The sequence below is a fragment of the Cyprinus carpio genome, chromosome A11 (genome assembly GCF_018340385.1).
Source record: "Cyprinus carpio isolate SPL01 chromosome A11, ASM1834038v1, whole genome shotgun sequence".
NCBI lineage: Eukaryota > Metazoa > Chordata > Actinopteri > Cypriniformes > Cyprinidae > Cyprinus > Cyprinus carpio.
The window spans coordinates 24,267,126-24,282,446 of record NC_056582.1 but is presented as its reverse complement, the minus strand read 5'-3'; positions in this window follow the sequence as shown (position 1 = coordinate 24,282,446).

The window sequence follows — 15,321 nt, the reverse complement described above, 5'->3', positions numbered from 1 at the left end:
CCGGTTGCTTTGATGAACTAACTGCTTTGGAGCCCCATTGCGACCTCAAAGGAAGCAAAACTAATTGCAATGTCCAGTTTTGTCCGGGCTGAACGTTGCATCATTCATTGCAGATCAAACATCATTTTCAGAAGTGTTTTGTAGTTTTGAACACACGCCCAGCACAGTTTGACAAAGGCTTGTGTCAGAACATTCTGTACAGGCTTAGATCATGTCTTTATTTTGGTTAATTTCTGTAATATTCTGTCCAATGCTCAGATTTCGCTTGAACCAGATATGCATGGCTCTAACAAATCAAACAAGGCAGTTGCATCATCTCAGTTAAGCAAATAAAAGGCATGTTTCCTGTATATGTTGGTGTGGGTCTTGGGTGTTGGGTGATGGTTGTTGTGGTAGGTGGAGATTGAGTTTGAGGATATGAGGAAAGTCCTGAGGGGACTGGGTGAGGTCCTCTGCATTGCTGGGAACGTTCCTCCGTCTCCTCTTTTTCTCTCCTGCCTTTCTGCTCTCCTCCTCCTCCTCTTCTCGGTCATTTTGATTCCTCGCTCTGTCATTTGATCCCTTCGCTCTCTGTGTCTGAAGTGTGTCAGCTGATGTGTTGCTGGATCATGAGATGATTAGAGAAGTATAATCTCAAAGCTATTCGAAGCCATTAGAAGAAGCCTCTTGAAAGTGCTTCTTCCCAGTGGAAATTTTATTTTCATTAATTTTGTTTTATATATTCTATATTTCATTTTATATTTACCATTTTTTATTTAAAGTATTTTTATTTATATTTTAGGTTATGTTTTTTTTGTTGACAAAGTAAAAGTATAGAGCAATAAAATTAATCAGTTGGATTTTGGGAAAATTTAACAAGAATTTTAATCAGTTGGATTTTGGGAAATTTTAAGTAGAAATTTTTTAGCTCAGAGAAAGACAAAAAGTTAATTATTATTATTTTTTAATATGTGTTTTTTATATGGTTGTTTTTCAATAATTGGGCTTAAATTTAATTTTAAAAGTTTTTTTCAGATTTAGACAATTAGGGTTTAAGGTTTTTTTGGTAAGAGTAATATTAATAAGCCTAATAAAAATTAATTAATTGATTTTTTTTCTATATTTAATTGTGCACAACTTTATTCATTGGCTAAATATTGATATTGGATTAAGGTAAAACCAAAATTCTTTCACTCTCTCTATTCGTAATTATTTTACGTTTCATGAATTTTATACAATCTCGTTTCATCAAATCAAATAATAACAAAACAAATTCATACAAAATCCTCAACTCGTAAAATTGATACATTTTCTTATGCGATCGGATTGGTAAAAAAATTTCATTTAAAAGTTTTGATTTTTGAGTTTGTTAGTTATTTTTTTTTTTTGTTAAGTTTGAATTTTTTATCTGTTTTCTTGGTTGTTTTGTTTTTGATGGTTTTTATTATTAATCAAGTAATAAACAAGAAGAAGTGTTTTTTAAAGTTTGTTTATGGGTTGTTGCATGCTTGCATGCTTGTAGTTTTTCTCTAAAAATCAGACGTTTTCATGCAAATCAAATCATGCAATTCATAAGAAATCGCCAGCTTGTAAAATAGTTAGATTTTCTGATGAGATCGGCTAAGAATCATTTGTTCTGAATCGATGAAACAATTGAATCAGTTCATTAAGATCAGGTGTCAATCGATCTGAATTTAAAGGGATACTCCACCCCAAAATGAAAATTTTGTCATTAATCACTTACCCCCATGTCGTTCCAAACCCATAAAAGCTCAGTTCGTATTCGGAACACAATTAAAGATATTTTGGATGAAAACCGGGAGGCCTGTGACTGTCCCATAGACTGCCAAGTAAATAACAGTGTCAAGGTTCATAAAAGGTATGAAAGTTGTCGTCAGAATACTCCATCTGCCATCAGACGTGCAATCTGGGTTATATGAAGTGACGAGAACACTTTTTGTAAGCGAAGTGGGGTAAGCGAAAAAGAAAACAAAAAAGAACAACTTTATTCAACAATTTCCTTTGTTAACGGTCTCCTCTGTGTCTCTCAATATCACCGTATGCTCTTCTTTATCATCCGCCCACAAGGATGCCCTGTTTTCTTTCAAATCAAAGCTTAATACATATAGAAACCACGCATCCTTGTGGCGCGGATGATACAGAAGAGCATACACATACGGGACAGTAAAAGGCCTCCCGGTTTTCATCCATAATATCTTAAATTGTGTTCTGTAGACGAACGAAGCTTTTACGGGTTTGGAACGACATGGGGGTAAGTGATTAGTGACAAAATTTTCATTTTGGGGTGGAGTATCCCTTTAAATCACTCAGCAATCAAAAACAAGAAGAAATGGGCGAATTCATTAGTCAACCAGATTTGGAATCCTAATTAACGATCTTTGCAAACGCTAATCGTCAAACGCACAATAAAACAAGCCTGTTTTTCTTTCAGTAGGTTCTGTGTCTCTGGCAGTTTCCAGCTGCACATTTCAGGCCAGCGTCCAGTCATTGATCTTTCCATGATCCGTTCTTCCATCCGGATTCACAGCTGGACGGCTGCGGGTCACGACCCCGATCTGCACCTTATTCAGATCCTTGAGTCGTCCTTGGTGCTGTTTAAATGCACCTTCAGCTCTTGGCCAAATGCAATTATTCATGTAGCCTAGCTTCTGAAAAGCTTGATGTTCAGTTGATTGATTCCTAAGTAAGTTTGCAGATTTTATGCTAGCGTCTTTGGGATTTGCCATTATTATTATTATTATTATTATTATTGAGATATTAAGTACATAAAAGGGAGTTTTCATAGTGATGCCATGTAAAGAACCGTTTTGGGTTCCCTAAAGAACCTTTCAGCCATCGATTCTGAAAAGAACCATTTTTTTTCTTAGTTCAACATTTATTTATGAACAAATTTTGTTTATGATTTGCTTTGATATTTTTTTTTAGTTTTACTATCAGTAAAAAATAGAGGCAAGAAGATTCAGTTGAATAGCAGCTTGTTGTGAAGTCTTGCCTTTTTATTAGCAGCAAATAACAAAAACAGAAAAGAATTTTAAACACTATTAAGTTCCATAGAAGAAATAAAATAAAAAAACATTAAAGATTGTATTATTGCTTCCTTCCTTCCTATCTGTTTTGGGTTCTGAAGCTCATCTTTGTGAAACACCATGTTAAACATGAACACAGCTATTAGTTGTTCTTGTTCTTGTTCATTTTTAATGAAGTCGTCGCTGTAGAATGCAAAGAAATTAAAGCACATTTCCATCTGGTTTTTCTCGGAAGGAGCAGGTCGCGATGCTAGTCTGTAATTACAGATTCTGCTTTTTTTTCTCATTATGCATCCTCTCTGTGGCTCGTCCTTTCACTTGTATTTTCACAGCTGAGTATTCGCAGCAGAATATGTTCACCCGTTGAATGTGTTTTATTTCGTTAAAAAAAATCCTGTTGAGACACTAGCGATTTAGCGGATGACCTAGCAACCGAAACACTCTAGCGACGTGCTGAAGCTCTTGAGATCCGCTGTACTGTATCTTCACATCTGTCTGAATGAACGCATGCGTCCAGGAGAACATGAGGTCATCTGAAACTCTGGACGCTCGCTGGCCGCTCTCCATGTATCTCACGAGTTTCCCATAGTCCCTGTGCATGACTGAAACAGGAAGTGCTTATGCGCGTGCGTCTCTAAAAGCTGCTGATTAAAGAGTGCTGTACGTTTCCATGGCTGATGGTAAATTACAGATGTCGGAAAATACATTCAAAAATATTTCATATTATACATGTAATATTTCTGTATGAATTGTATGTAAAATTTCCATGCATTTGGGTTATACGGTTTTAAGATAAACTAATAAACTTAATGTGACATATTTGACAGCCATATGAAACATGTCATATTTATGCGTATATATATATATATATATAATATATATTATAGATAATATATATATATATATATATATATATATATTAATATATATATATAATATATTATATTTATATATATGTACACACACACACAACCATATATATATAGATATATATATATATATATATATATATATTATATATATATATATATATATATATATATATATATATTTATATTTATATTTATATATTTGTACCACACACACACACACACACACATATATTTATATATATATATATATATCAGTAATATTTAATCTTTTAAGAATACTTTTTAAATGTTATAATATAAAATTCTATTAACTGAAAAAATATATAATGTTTGCTATTTAATTTTATGATTATTTTAATTTTTTTTTTACAAAAATTATATATTAGTGTAGTTATTTATGCAATATTTCTTTTCAAATATATGTATATATTTTTGATAATTCATCTAAATGTTATACAATTTTTTTTATATTTTTTTTTTTATATATGTTTTATATTAGTGTCCATTTTCAAATTTATATATTTTTTTTACATTTTCAAAAAATTATAATTTATAATTTTTATTTTTTATGATTAAAAATAATGTTTGATCATTTATTTTTGATTATTATTTTTGTTTATTTATTTTTATATTTTATGTTTTTTTTTTTTTATTTTGATTATATATTTGAGAATTTACTATAATACAAAAACAATATACAACTTTTGTTAGTTTAGTGGTGTTGATTTTTTATATATATATATATATATATAATATATTTTTAAATAAATATATTTAAAATATTTTTCATCATTCATCTGAAATAAAATGTATAATGTTTGGTCATTTATTTTATGATTATTAATTTTAATTAAATATTTTTATTATAATAATATAAAAATTTGTTAAGTTAGATTAGTGATTTAACGTTTTTTTTTTTTTTTTTCAAATAATAATTTTTTTTTCCTAATTCATCATCTAAAATATTATAAATTAAAAATGTATAGTGTTTGATATTTTATTTTATTAATAATGCTGATATATCATTTTATTATTATTTCTAATGTAATATATTTTTATAATTTATATTTATATAAAATAAGATACACACATATCTAGATAAAATATTTATTCATTTATTTCTAAATAAATATATTTATATATTTTAAATATATAAATTGGGAATGGTTTCAACTGTTGGGTTGAAATTCGGTTCATGTCAGATTAATATCAAACTATGGTTAAAAAGGCCAAAAAAATGGCTGTATCACCAGCATATGAATATAACACACAGACTCATGTTTTTATAGATGTTTAATGAAACGCTGAGAGCGGGTGGAAGTAATTTAGTACTTCATATAAACATCTGGCACTTTACCGTGACGCTGACTGTAAATGTTTAGACGTTTGCTGTTAATTGTTGGCTCCAGTGAAGGTGGAGATCTCCACCCTCAGTGAAAGTGAGATTGGAAATATGTGTGTGTTTTATAAACGCTAAATTAACAAGAGCCGTGTGAGCCGGGATTCGGCCCGTCTGCTTTTAAAAGATTTAGAGATTGTTAAATGCTCACTGTCTGAAATGTTTCCTCAGTTGACATATTTCCTATTAGAACTACATTTTTCCATGTAGTTTTATATTGTATTTCCTTATAGTATAGAAAATGTAAAGCCTCAATGGAGGAAGGTGCTTTTTGCAAACCGAATGGTGTCATATTTTACTTGCTGATCTGATAAAAGCTCATTTTGTCAGTGTTTTTGGCTCATGGATGAGCTCATATATTGATTTTAAAGTCTACTAAGTTAAGTGGAGGTCTTCAGCATGCCTGAAGAAGCAGCTGTAGGTCTGTTTGTTAGTGGCTTGTCTCTTGTATCTCGTTTATCTCTGACTATGAGAGTCAGGATATTCCCACACTCACACGGACCAATGAGGGTCAGAGCACTCACACAGACCTGAAGAGACTCTAATCACAGCGCATTCCAGAGCTGGACTTTACATCAGGCTGTTTACAGAGAATCCCACAAACCAGTCAACAACATGAACACGGCTCGGATTTAACCCCTAAAACAAAAGAGAGAAATAAAGCTTGAATACTCCCAAATTCTAATTGCTAAAATCAAGCAAACAAATAAATAAATAAGAAACATGAAAATATTTTATAATATTTATATTATATATTAATGATATTAATTTTAATAAATTACATTTGAGAAATAATATATATATATATTACATAATTTCATAAATAATTATTTTATATTTTTTATAATTTAAGTATAGATAAATATTTTGTTGCAAAAAAATTTGCTTATATTTTTGTAAAATTATATTATATTAATATCTAATATATTTAATACTATATATATTATATATATATACATAAATATAATATTATAATATATATATATATAATATCATATATACATATATACATATATATATATATATAATATATACATTATATATATTCTATATGTTAGGTATATATATATACATATATATATACATATATATATATATAACATATATATACATATATATATATAATCTAATATAATATCTATATATTAGTAAATTATGCAAATAGCTATATATTTAAGATTTTAAATTTCTTATATTTTCAATTTCTATTGATATATGTCAAAATTAAAATTATTTCTTTTAATTTTGGCATAAAAAATACCTAATAATAAAAAGTAAAGTAAAGTAAATATTTTATAATATAAAAACAAAATAATAGTAAAATGTATGTGTGTGTGTGTGTGGTGTGTGTGTGTGTGTGTGTGTATACTATATATATATATATATATATATATATATATATATATATATATATATATATATATAGCATTTCAGAAATTAGGCAAAAATTTGCATATGCTTAATTTCATGTAGATCCTTTTTTTTTTAAATGTCTTCAAAAATATATAAATTTACTTCAATACAATTAATAAATTATGCAAATAAATACATAATTTTATAATTTTATTTATTTTAATATATGTGCAAAATATAAAATATATGCAAATATATTTATAGATTTATTTTATTTGCAAAATCTTACCTAACCATGTTCTTGAAGAGTTTTGTGAGATCCGCCCGTAACATCTCAGAGTGCAGGAGTTTGATTCATGGAGCTATTTTAGGTTTGACGGGAAACCTTTGGTCTCTGGTTTAGATCGAAGTCACAATGAACTCTTATTCTGGCAAGACATTTTGTCCAGCAGAGCGTTTCTTTACAAACACTTTCCAGAGTCTATGGGCCTCAGGAAGTGATGTCATAATGGAGCTCATTCTCCGGCTGCTGTGACATTGAGAGCTGATGGCGTGTGTCTCCAGAGATCTGACAGAAGACAGACGTATGTGTGTGTGTGTGTGTGTGTGTTTGGTATCTGGTGGTGTGAGTGTAGAGAGATGTGTGTGTGTGTGTGTGTGTGTGTGTGTGAGTGTAAGAGAATCCAATCAAATATTAATCAATGTCAATGTATCATTTTCATATAAATACATAGATAGATATAATTTTTCATTGAATTTGTTTGGTGATGTTTTTTTTTATAGTGGTAGGAGTTTTTTTTAGTGGTATTTAAATTGGAAGGAAAAATAATTTTCTTATGGCAAGGATGTTGTACATTATGTAGATTTTAAAATCTTTCGTTCTTTCTTTCTTTCTTCTTTCATTTCTTTCCTTCTCTTTCTTCTTTTTCTTTCTTTCTTCTTCTTTCTTTCTCCCATCGATTTATTTGATTATTATTATTTATTCACGATTTGTTTACACTTTTTACCTTTATTTTAAATTATATTTCTCCATCGATTTATTTGATTATTTATTATTTATTAGATTTTTTTTTTTTTTTTTTTATTTTAATTTTTTTATTTTTTTTATTATTATTGTTATTTTTTTTGTTTTTTTTTTTTTTTTTATTTCTCCATCGATTTATTTCTTCTTTCTTTCTTTCTTTCTTTCTTTCTTTCTTTTATTTTATTATTTATTTTTTATTTCTTTATTTAGATTTTTTTATTTTCTTTATTATTATTATTATTATTAAAATTTTTATTTCTTTTTTCATTTATTTGATTATTTATTATTATTATTTATTTGTTTTTTATTTCTTTATGTTGATTTTTTTATTTTCTTTCTTTTATTTGATTATTTATTATTATTTTGTATTTTTTTATTTCTTTATTTAGATTTTTTATTTTCTTTCTTTCTTTCTTTCTTTCTTTCTTTCTTTCTTTCTTTCTTTCTTTCTTTCTTTCTTTCTTTCTCCATGTATTTATTCAATTATTTCTGTTAATATTATTATTTTGTCTTTCTTTCTTTTATATTTATCTTACTTTTATTTATTTGTTTATTCATCCGTGCGTCTGTCCATCCGTTCATTCATTCATTTATTCATTCTTTACAGAAGTGAGGATTTGGGGGATGTTAGAGTGTTGGAAATAATTGTCTTATTTTTAAACATGCTAAATTTGTCTTCATTAATTTATGATTTTGGTGAGAAATGTTTGAGTTCTTATTGAGATGTGAAAATCTGAGCTCAGTTTGAGACGTTGTTGAGCTCTTCTGGAGAAACATCTCGAGAAGCTTGAGATGGCAGCAAACGTCTGCATTTTTTTTGATTTTTGTTGTCTTAGCTTTATTATGGGGGCACTTGGTTTGTGAGAGAGTTCTGATAAACTCTTCCTCTGTGTCTGGTTGGTTACACAGCTGATCTTAAGTCCTGGATGGAGTGCGGGGGGATTTCTTCACTCTCTACTGACGCCTCACATCTGTTAGTCATATATCAAGCTAGCGGCATGCGTTTGAATGAGGTTTTAAAGAGTACATTAATAATAAGTTCTTTTGGGTTGTTTGTCTGTTTGCTGTCTGTTAACTGATTTCTGGCTGCGCTGCGAGTGAATTTATCCACGACTCGTGCTCACATTTGATGTTTTTGTTTGTTTGATTTATGTTTTATTTGTTTATTTGGTATTTTTTTTGTAAGTTTTTATGTATGGGTGATGGGTTCTGCGTGTGTACGGTATGAATGTGTAATGCCTGGCTGCCGTCAAAATTATGGAAATATTAGCGTACATACAGTTCATTTGCTGGCTGCCGTCAATATAGTATTTCTACTCTTCTTTGGTTTAATATTATGGTAACCCATTTATACATTAGTACACACACACACACACACACACACACACACACACACACACATATATATATATAAATATTTCATTCATTCATTTATTGACTTTATAACAAAAGTTGTTCTAGAATACACATAAACTTACAAAGTTGTTATAGTTTATATATTTACATATTTTAAGAGAGTTACAATTTGTAAGTATTTATATTTTAATCATTTTTATGAACCATTATATATCCACAAAAACATAAATAAATAAATAAATAAATAAATAAAAAGGTTTGTTTGTGTGATAAAAATGTATAATTCTTAATAATAATTATATTAAATAATAGTAAAAAAGTGATGATATTAAATTATCACTTTTTATTTTTTTAACCAAATTATATTAAATAATATTAAAAAGTGATTAAAAGTATTAAAAATAATAATATTAAAAATAATACGAACATTATTTTTATTTAATTGATAGAATAATTAATTAATTGATGTAATTAATTAATATATTTCTTTAATTAATTAATAATTATTAATAATAATTATTTGTTTTTTTTTAGATAGTTTTTTTTGATTGCTGTAATATAGATGAATATTAATATATTTTATATATATATCATTAACATATATATATATATATATATATACAATCTATACATATTTACATAATTATATATACATATACCTCTATATATATATACATCTATAATATCATATCTACTATATATATATATATATATATATTATATACAATAATATTATACGATAAATATATATATATAATATATATCATATACATTATATAATATATATATAATCGTGTGCTTTATAGCAATTGCGCAATTTGGGGTGTTTTCTTGTGGAAATATATTATTAAAAATATATTTCTTATTATATTATTTTTTTCTGATGTATGTGTAAATTGTAACTTTTAAATATATTTCTTATTATATTATTTTTTTATGATGTATGTGTGAATTGTGAAGTTGTTTATTGTTTTGATCTATTTTATAGTGTATTGTTTTTTTGAAAAAATGATTTGGTTTTTGATGTGGATGTGTGTGTGTAATGTGCAAATACTTTATTTTTTTGTCAATTTGTGTTTAAAGTGTTTAGATGTGAAACTGTTCAGATTTGCATTTCAGCTCAATCATGTCGTCACGTCATGCTAAAGCAGCACTAAAATGAACTTTCCTCTGAATGTAAACTCTACACACAAAGCCTAGTGATGTTTTCCCAAAAGCGTGTCAGCTACTAACCACAGATGGATGCCTGTGTTTGAGTTATCTCACAAGAATAATACTTTAACTTTTGTTTTGCCTCATAAATCATCATAAATACCTGTTTCCTCCTCGTGTGATGAGTGTGGGAACGCCTCTTCATAACACTCTTCTGGCAGACCCTGAGGACTTGAATCGTGGTCATTTTTCTGCAGGTTGGCGAAAAACGCTCTGCAGTTGGCGAAAGCTTTAACATCTGTGTTGTGTTCCTCACTTGGACGTCACACGCTCAGCTGATGGATTGTAGTTTTGCACGTGTGAGATGTGTTCAGTGGCTCTTGAGGTGATGGCTTTGATCTGCCGCTCTGGTGTTTCTGACGCTTCGTGCTCTTCATAGTGCAATCATGCACAGTTCAGCTTTGGATTAATGCCAACTAATGCTGCTTTAAAGAAATGCTTGTGAGACGCTTCGTGCTCTTCATAGTGCAATCATGCACAGTTCAGCTTTGGATTAATGCCAACTAAACACAAGGTTAGTCATAGTACTTTAACAGGTTTATTTTATTTATTTACTTATTTTTGAATACGGACTTTCAAGCCAGACTTTCCATCTTTTTTTTTTTTTTAAAGTGATACAAAATGATAATTAAAAATAATAATATTAAAACAAAATATAAAAAATAATTACAATTTTAATGTTTTTGAAAAAGAGATACAGTTTGAATTACCTTAAGAAATTAATAAATTTTAATAAAAAAAACACCAATAAATAAATAAGCATCAAGCCAGAATCTGTTTTCGTTTATGTTTTTTTATATAAATTTCATATTGGACGTTTTTTAACGTACATATTACTAATAAAGTCTGTTGGTCTATAATAATTTTATATAATAAATAACTTTTAAAGTGATACTTAAATATATTTTTTATTTTATATTTAATATTTTATTTTTTACATTTTATATTTTTATTATTAAAAAAATAATATATTCTTAAAGAGATACATTTTTTTATTGCTGTAAAGCAAGATAATAATTAATTTTTTATTATTAAAAAAATAATATATTCTTAAAGAGATACATTTTTTTATTGATGTTTTTAAAGTTATTATTTAAAATTATAATTCTTTTTTTTTTATTCTAATATTTTCATTCCCCTAATGATTAATATTCAATTATTAATAAAATTATTAAATATATAGCTAAAATTTTCATTCAATGAATAGATAGATAGATTAGATTAGATGGATAGATAGATAGATAGATAGATGTTGTTTCTGTAAAATAATTATATTTTATATTAACTGAATTAGCTTTTGCTGTGGCATCAGAATTGGTATTGAGAATGAGCTATTTCAGTATCTTGTACAGTGTCACTGGTATTAATATGATCTCATGACGTTTTGGTGTCTTGATAGCTTGTTTTGTGGTTGTTTGTTTTGTTCAGGCTCTGGTTGATTATCTTGTACAGTTTCTTCAGTCTCATCTTGATATTTTTGTTTTTGGCAATGTTATTTGTGGCACTGGATATTTTGTTTTTTTTCTTTGTGTGATGGTCAGAGAACCAGATGGAGCTTCGCATTCACTCGCAGCTAAATCTATCAAGAAAAATAGCCTTAGGATTTAACTACAGTATGATCACTGAGATACTGTTTTCATTTTAATCTTATAGTAATTTTGTCATATTTTTGCTATTTCATTTTTTTAAATGTCTATTTAGTTTTTATAATTTTTTATTTTATAATTTAAAGAGATACTGTTTTCATTTTAATCTTATTATATTAGTACATTGTAGTATATTGTATATTATTGGCATATAGATGAATAATAAAATTATGTGTAAAATTATATCTAAATTATTTTTTATGTATTATTTTTTTATAGTTGAATATATTTACTTTATTTGTTGGTGTTTTTTTTTATGTGGTTTTTTAAACGTAGCCGGAATCTGTTGTGATATAATTATGTAGTATATAATGTTGTCAAATGTATGTAATAATATTGTGTTGAAAATTGTAGTAACATAGATTGCACATATAGTAAGTTATGAATATAAGATGATTATATTAAGAAATTAAGCGAGAAAGGGGGGTGTAGTATGATGCTTTTATTTAATTAATTGTATATCATATTCTTATTTTCTAGTATTGAATGATGAATGAAGTAATTATACAATGTAAGTACTTTTTAATATTATATGTAAGATATAAAATCTGATTCATATTATGTGTGTATAGAAATTTTTATTTGCCATTGTGTTGTGTTTGTTTGTGCCGTGTTGTGATGTGACTTTGGAGTGTGAGTATGTGTAGTATTGATTGTGTGTGTATAAAGTGTGATATAAAGATAGTAATATGTGTCACAATGTGTGTATTTATAGATATATAGATAAATTTATTTGATGTGATTATAAAAATGGTAATAGTATATGGGTTGTAATATTCAAGTGACGATATGAGTGTATTAGATTCAAGGGTGTGGTGAATAGTGTGAGTAAATAGTGTGTGTGGTAGGGGTGGTTTTGATATAATTAATGTTTGAAAGGAAGATATGAGTGTGATAATGAGATGTGTGTGTATGTAATATATCTGGAATGGGAAATACAATATAAATTATGGAGTGTGAGGGAGTTATAACAATATGGTGGGGTGTGGTGGGCTGTATCAGATGGTAAAAATATATCTTCATGTAGAAATTGAAAGATTCGTCAAACTTATATATATTAATCGGGAGCGTAATATAGCGTTACTTGGCATACGCATTGTAAGCAGATTCAGCACCGGTCCAAGGGGTCTCAGCACCGTCCCACGCACACGGGCCTGCAGTCTGTATGAGAATGTTCACTTTGGTATATCACTATGGTAACCACAGTTTCTGCCAAAATACCATAGTTACTATAATTATTCATGCATTCGATGAGGAAAGCATCACTGTTACTGTTGCTCATGCTAATATCATACTATATTGATAATGATACAATACAATATTCATGTAAAATCATATTACATTAACATGGGGTCTTTTAAAATACATATTTGTCTGTTTCCTCCCTTAGTTTATCATGTTTTTAACTGTATAATAAGCTGTAAGAATAACAATTGTATCCATTTGGCAGTATCATGGTAATCATAGTTTCTACCAAAATACCATATTTGGTTTTGTAGTGTTATTGTTATTTTAATTTAGTTTATCCCAAACAGTTTATTTTAAAAAAAAAAAAATATTTTTCATTTTTATTTGTATTATATATAATAGAGAGGTATCAACATGGGGAATGAAAATTAGTTGGCTTAAACCAAAAAAAAAAAAAAAAAAAAAAAAAATTTTATATTTTAAAAAAAATATATATCTATATATATCTATATATTTTATTTTGGGGAATGAAATTAGTGTCTTAAACCAAAAAAAAAATATATATATATATGTATGTATAATTTTATTTTATAAAAATGTGATATTTTTATTTGTTTTTATTTTTATGTTGTTTTTTTTTATATACTGTTTAAAAAGCTTAACACAGGATCTTTTTCTAACATATATTTTTCTCATGTTTTCTCTTATATAGTGTTTAAAAAGCTGCATTTAACACTTTTTAAACTTCTAACTCTGTATTGAACGAGCATGATCAAATATTTAGAAAACTTCTTACTCTGTTTGAACGAGTGATTCATTTACAGTCATCTCACTGTGGTAAATCTGGTATGTTGGTGGAAACTATTAAATTATAACAAAAATTTTTGTTTATTTATTGGGCTTTTACTGTGACAGTTGAAGTATTCTGTGAAAGAATTTCCCTTCTTGTATAGTAAATAATGGATGTGGATTTGAAATCTTCACATTCTGCATGGTTGTTGTATTCTGTGGAAGAATTTACATTCTTTTTTAGTGTTATGAAATGCTCATGCTCTGTTTTATACAGAGAAACACATTAACATGGTCCAGACAGCTTTATGTGACAATGAGAGAAGGCGGCATTGTGCTGGAGTTTGATGGCTTTCCACACAGTGAGGCTCTTTCACTTCTTTGGAAACACTGAGGTTTCCAAGGATGCTGGCTGCCATGATGACTCACACGTCAGCGTTTCGAAATGGTCTGCAGAAATCAAAGGAAACATGTCTGGCTCGTAGTGCTGCCCGAAAATGGGAAAATGGGAAATTATATTTTACATTATTCTTGCATTAAGGCCCATTAAGTTTTATTTTATTTTAATTAAGGCCCATTAAGTTTTATTTTATTTTTTGTTTATTGCTTTTTTTTTTTTTATTATACATAGTACACAAAGTATACATCATGGTAGTATTTGTAGCACTCTATTTTCATTACTGTTTTACACAAATACGAAAGTGTGATTTATTAATTTTTTTTCTGTGACTTATTACATTAACATTACATTTACATAACATTAATGGGAATGGAAATATTGTTGCAATCCACCCCCCGCAATATTTTTAAATTTTTATTATTAAAAATATTATATTTTATTTTATGTGGAATGACAGTATCACAATCCAAAACATTCAAAGGTTAAGGTCCTAAAATATGCAGAAATATATTTTATTTTATTTTATTTTATTTTATTTTATTTTATGATAATCAAGGCACTATAAAAAAGATATATGCAAAAGTATGCATTTTATTTTAATGAAATGGGAATGAAAAATTGTTTTAAAAAAACAGCATATAATATACAATAGTTTATTTTATTTTATTGAAATGAAAATAAATTCACAAAACAAACAAACATACAAACAAAACAATTCCAAAAAATCAAAAGTCTTAAAAAAAAGTCTCAATAAAAAATAATGTCACAATCCTTAGTTATGGTTCCTAAAAATATATAAAAATATATATAAATATCCCCCCTTTTCATATGGCTTATAAATATGACCTGGACATTGCTTTGAGAGCTTCACCTTGTCGAACCCTGACCCACGTGCTGAATCTTAGCATGATAGTAAATCCACATTGATGTGTTTATCAGATACTGGTGCTTTTATAGCTGCTATCTGGGTCACACCAGCTAAAGTTCCTTATTACATTATTTTCAGTTCACCCTGCAGATCCGGTCTGTTGAAAATCTCCATGAAACTCATACATT